Genomic DNA, 6509 nt, shown 5'->3' on the forward strand with positions numbered 1-6509 from the left:
TCTTATCACTTCATGGCAAATAGATGGGGAAAATGTGAAAACTCTGATTTCATTTTCTTGGGCTCCAAAATCAGTGTGGATGGTGACTGCAGCCAGGAAATTAAAAGAGGCCTGCTCCTTGGAAGAATGCTATGACAAACCCAGACAGTGTGTTAAAAAGCAGGGCCATCACTTTGCAGACAAAGATCTGAATAGTCAAAGCTATGGTTTTTCCAGTAGTCATATATGAATGTGAGATTTGGACCACAAAGAAAGCTGAGCACAGAAGAATTGATGCTTTCTAACTATGGTGTTGGAGAATACTCTTGAGAGTCCCTTAGACTGCAAGGAGATCAAACAAGTCAATCCTAAAGGAAATCAGTCCTGAATATTCATTGGAAGGACTCATGCTGAAGCTGAAGCTCCAATACTTTGGCCACCTGATACAAAGAAGTGAGTCACTGGAAAAGACCCTGATGCTGGGAAAGATTGAAGGCAGGGGGAGAAGGGGACGGCAGAGGATGAGATGGTTGGATGGCATCACTGACTCAATGGACATGAGTTTGAGCAAGCTCCAGGAGTTGGTGATGGACAGGGAAGCCTGGCGTGCTGCAGTCCATGGGGTCACAAATAGGCAGGCATGACTGAGTGACTGAACTTAATATCATATATAATGATAAAATATTGATTGATTTCTCTGTAAGACTGAGAATAAGGCAAATATGCTGTTTCTCATCACTTCTATTCAACACTTTACTGAGGTTCTAACCATACGGTAAAATAAGGAAAAGAAATAATCCAAATAGATTGGAAAGAAAGAAGTAAAACACCTGCTCAAAGGTCCTCTGGTGATTTTTAAAAATTTATTTTTAATTGATAGATAATTGCTTTTAATGTTGTGTTGGTTTTTCCTGTAGAACAACGTGAATCAGCTATGGTAATTTCTTTCTACTTAAGCTTCAGCCTCTTGCTTGCTCCAGTCTGGTGCCCTGTGTCACGTTGCTTCAGCCCATTCTGATTTCCTCAGTAACTGCAGTGGACAGTGCCATGCTAGCTCATACTAACAATATTGTCTTGAGTGTGCTGTCTATCTTTTCACTTTCTGCCACACATAAATCCACCTGGCCAAGCACTGCTAAGAAGTGTGGGGATTAACACCCCCAGGGGCAACCTTCGATTAATGGGTGTCTGGAGCTTATGGGTAGATACCCTTACCTCCCTCCCTCCAGGGAGATGATTTTGGGAGGCCTTTTGTATGCTTCTCATGTGGTTCTGGACAAGTCAGGCCCATGGTGAGAACCTTGATAACACACCTTATATTAGCTTGCACATTCCCTTTCTCATCCTAGTTTTCTCATTCTTGCTCCCTGGGATTACATCCCAGATAAATTACTTGCACAAAAGTCCTTGCAGTAGACTCTGTTTTTTGTGGGAAGGCAGGAAACTCAAGCTAGAACTCTCATTGTGCTCTCCCTCTCAGAGCCTCCTCTTTCCTTATGCAGAACCATCCCTTATGTCAAGACTCAGTTCAAGCTATCCCTTTGTATGTCCAAGATTTCAAGTGAAGCTTTGAAAGATTATTGAAAAGGTATAGCAGATTCTGTCTAGATCAAGGGGCAGGGACTTTTTAGTTTTTCAGAGCGCATTTTTATAGAAAGGAAAACTAAGGACCTATGCCAAAATGTCAGAGATGGTTGTCTGAAGATGGAAGCAATGGGCACTTTGAATTTTCTTCTTTCTGTTACACAGTATTTTCTAAAATTTCTGTAACAAATATGTCTTAATTGTATAGTAAGGAAAATATAATAAAAGTTAACATAAAAATTCAATCAAATGGAATTTTTTAAAAGTAATTTTATTAAGGCATAATTTACATACCATAAATTCACCAAATTTAAGGATACACTTCAAGGATTTTTAGAAAGTTTACCAAATTGTGCAACCACTACCACATCCAGTTTTAGAACATTTTCTTCTCCCTAGTATGATTTTTCATATCTGTTTACAGTTAATCCCCATTCCCACCCCAGTTCAGTTCAGTTCAGTTCAGTCGCTCAGTCGTGTCCGACTCTTTGCGACCCCATGAATCACAGCACGCCAGGCCTCCCTGTCCATCACTAACTCCTGGAGTTCACCCAGACTCACATCCATCGAGTCGGTGATGCCATCCAGCCATCTCATCTTCTGTCATCCCCTTCTCCTCCTGCCCCCAATCCCTCCCAGCATCAGAGTCTTTTCCAATGAGTCAACTTTTTGCATGAGGTAGCCAAAGTACTGGAGTTTCAGCTTTAGCATCATTCCTTCCAAAGAAATCCCAGGGCTGATCTCCTTCAGAATGGACTGGTTGGATCTCCTTGCAGTCCAAAGGACTCTCAAGAGTCTTCTCCAACACCACAGTTCAAAGGCATCAATTCTTTGGCACTCAGCCTTCTTCACAGTCCAACTTTCACATCCATACATGACCACTGGAAAAACCATAGCCTTGACTAGACAGACCTTTGTTGGCAAAGTAATGTCTCTGCTTTTCAATATGCTATCTAGGTTGGTCATAACTTTCCTTCCAAGGAGCAAGTGTCTTTGAATTTCATGGCTGCAGTCACCATCTGCAGTGATTTTGGAGCCCCAAAAAATAAAGTCTGACACTGTTTCCACTGTTTCCCCATCTATTTCCCATGAAGTGATGGGACCAGATGCCATGATCTTCGTTTTCTGAATGTTGAGCTTTAAGCCAACTTTTTCACTCTCCACTTTCACTTTCATCAAGAGGCTTTTGAGTTCCTCTTCACTTTCTGCCATAAGGGTGGTGTCATCTGCATATCTGAGGTTATTGATATTTCTCCTGGCCATCTTGATTCCAGCTTGTGTTTCTTCCAGTCCAGCATTTCTCATGATGTACTCTGCATATAAGTTAAATAAGCAGAGTGACAATATACAGCCTTGATGTACTCCTTTTCCTATTTGGAACCAGTCTGTTGTTCCATGTCCAATTCTAACTGTTGCTTCCTGACCTGCATACAAATTTCTCAAGAGGCAGATCAGGTGGTCTGGTATTCCCATCTCTTTCAGAATTTTCCACAGTTTCTTGTGATCCACACAGTCAAAAGCTTTGGCATAGTCAATAAAGCAGAAATAGATGTTTTTCTGGAACTCTCTTGCTTTTTCCATGATCCAGCAGATGTTGGCAATTTGATCTCTGGTTCCTCTCCCTTTTCTAAAACGAGCTTGAACATCAGGAAGTTCATGGTTCACATATTGCTGAAGCCTGGCTTGGGGAATTTTGAGCATTACTTTACTAGCGTGTGAGATGAGTGCAATTGTGCGGTAGTTTGAGCATTCTTTGGCATTGCCTTTCTTTGGGATTCGAATGAAAACTGACCTTTTCCAGTCCTGTGGCCACTGCTGGGTTTTCCAAATTTGCTGGCATATTGAGTGCAGCACTTTCACAGCATCATCTTTCAGGATTTGAAATAGCTCAACTGGAATTCCATCACCTCCACTAGCTTTGTTCGTAGTGATGCTTTCTAAGGCCCACTTGACTTCACATTCCAGGATGTCTGGCTCTAGGTCAGTGATCACACCATTGTGATTATCTGGGTCATGAAGATCTTTTTTGTACAGTTCTTCTGTGTATTCTTGCCATCTCTTCTTAATATCTTCTGCTTCTGTTAGGTCCATACCATGTCTGTCCTTTATTGAGTCCATCTTTGCATGATATGTTCCCTTGGTATCTCTAATTTTCTTGAAGAGATCTCTAGTCTTTCCCATTCTGTTGTTTTGCTCTATTTCTGTGCATTGATCACTGAAGAAGGCTTTCTTATCTCTTCTAGCTATTCTTTGGCACTCTGCGCTCAGATGCTTATATCTTTCCTTTTCTCCTTTGCTTTTCACTTCTCTTCTTTTCACAGCTATTTGTAAGGCCTCCCCCGACAGCCATTTTGCTTTTTGCATTTCTTTTCCACGGGGATGGTCTTGATCCGTGTCTCCTGTACAATGTCACGAACCTCATTCCATAGTTCATCAGGCACTCTATCTATCAGATCTAGGCCCTTAAATCTATTTCTCACTTCCACTGTATAATCATTAGGGATTTGATTTAGGTCATACCTGTATGGTCTAGTGGTTTTCCCTGCTTTCTTCAATTTAAGTCTGAATTTGGCAATTCCCACCCCACCTCTAGGCAAACATGAACCTACTTTTCTGTCATGACAAATTTGTCTTTTCTGGACATTGTATATAAATAGAATATCATATAATATGCAATCTTCTGTATTTGACTTTTTAAAGTAATATTTTTAAAGTTCATTCATGCTGTAGTATTTATCTGTATTTTACACTTTTTTATTAGTATTGATATTTCAATATGGCCCTACCAAATTTTATTTATCTCTTCACTAGTTGGGGGACATTTGGGCTCTTTCCACTTTTTGCCTATTATGAATAATGCTGCTGTGAACATTCATGTATAACTCTTTGTGGAAACATATGTTTTATTTTCTTGAGTAGATATGTAGCAGTGAATTTCTGAGCCATATGAAAAAATTATACTTAACCTTTTTAAGAAATTGCAAAATTGCTTTCCAAAGTGACTCTACTACTTCATATTTCTGCCAGCAGTGTATGAGAATTCCTGTTTCTTCAGATTTTTTTTGTCAGCACTTGTTATTGTCTTTTTATTTATTTATTTTTTACTAACTTAAGTATTTTGTTGTCGTTCAGTTGCTCAGTCGTATCTGACGCTTTGCAATCCCCTGGACTGCAGCATGCCAGGCTTCCATTAAATACAGTTAACTTAAAATACTTTATTATCTTCAACTGGGCATATACCCAGAGAAAACCATAATTCAAAAAGACACATGTACCTCAGTGCTTATTGCAGCACTATTTACAACAGCCAGGACACGTTACTGTAACAACCTAGAGTGTTGTTACTACACGAAACAACCTAAATGTTCATCAACAGAGGAGCGGATAAAGAAGATGAGGTATATATATACAATGGAATATTACTTAGACATAAAAAGGAACAAAATAGGGTCATTTGTAGAGACACCTAAAGACTGTCATGCAGAGCCCAGTAAATCAGAAATAGAACACAAATATCATATATTAATGCATATATGTGAAATATGAAAAAATTGGTATAGATGATCTTATTTACAAAACAGAAATAGAGACACAGACATAGAGAACAAATAAATGTATGGATACGAACGGGGAAAGAGGGAGTGAAATGAACTGGGAGATCGGGATTGACATATATACATCATTGATACTATGTATAAAATATATACCTAATGAGAACCTACTATATAGCATAGGGAACTCTACTCAGTGCTCTGTGGTGACTTAAATGGGAAGGAAATCCAAAGAAAAAGGATATATGTCAGCTGATTCACTTTGCTGTACAGTAGAAACTGACACATACTGTAAAACAATTATACTCCAATAAAATTTAAAAACTAAAAAATACTTTTCAGAGCCCCCCAATATATTAATTTTACATATCAGTTCAGTTCAGTCGCTCAGTCATGTCCGACTCTTTGCGACCCCATGAATTGCAGCACGCCAGGCCTCCCTGTCCATCACCAACTCCCATAAGTCACTCAGACTCACGTCCATCGAGTTGGTGATGCCATCCAGCCATCTCATCCTCTGTCATCCCCTTCTCCTCCTGCCCCCAGTCCCTCCCAGCATCAGGGTCTTTTCCAATGAGTCAACTCTTCGCATGAGGTGGCCAAAGTATTGGAGTTTCAGCTTCTGCATCAGTCCTTCCAATGAACACCCAGGACTGGTCTCCTTTAGGATGGACTGGTTGGATCTCCTTGCAGTCCAAGGGGCTCTCAAGAGTCTTCTCCAACACGACATGTACAGCACAGTAATTAAGCATTTTTACAGATTATACTCTATTAAAAGTTATTATGAGATAATGGCTCTAATTCTCTGTGCTATATAATATTAATATGTCCTTGTTTCTTAGCTATTTTATACATAGTGCTTTATATCTCAGCTCTGTACCCCTAATTTGCCCCTCCTTCTTCTGTTGTTTTGATCATAGCCATTCTGGTGGATGTGAAGTGGTATCTTATTGGGTCTTAATTTGCATTTGCCTAATAACTAATACACCTTCCCTGGTGGCTAATAATGTTAGGCATCATTTCATGTGCTTATTAGTCATTTGTATATCTTCTTTGGAGAAATTTTTATTCAAATCTTATGCCCATTAAAAAAATTGGATTGTCTTTTTATTGAATTGAATATTTCCTTGTATTTTCTGGATACAAATTTTTTGCCATACATATGATTTACAAATATTTTCTCTGTGGCTTGCTTTTTTAATTTCTTAATGACATCTTTTGAATAAATTTTTTTTGAAAAAATTTAAAATTTGGAATAATAAAGAGTCACAGGACCTTGTAAAGATATTATCTAGAGGTCCCCTGCACCATTCATCCAGGTTAACTCCCAAATTTTGATAAAGTTCAATTTATTAAATTTTTTATTTTACAGATCCTGCTTCTTGGGTTGTGTCT

This window comes from Bubalus kerabau, chromosome 15 (genome assembly GCF_029407905.1).
Source record: "Bubalus kerabau isolate K-KA32 ecotype Philippines breed swamp buffalo chromosome 15, PCC_UOA_SB_1v2, whole genome shotgun sequence".
Taxonomy (NCBI): Eukaryota; Metazoa; Chordata; class Mammalia; order Artiodactyla; family Bovidae; genus Bubalus; species Bubalus kerabau.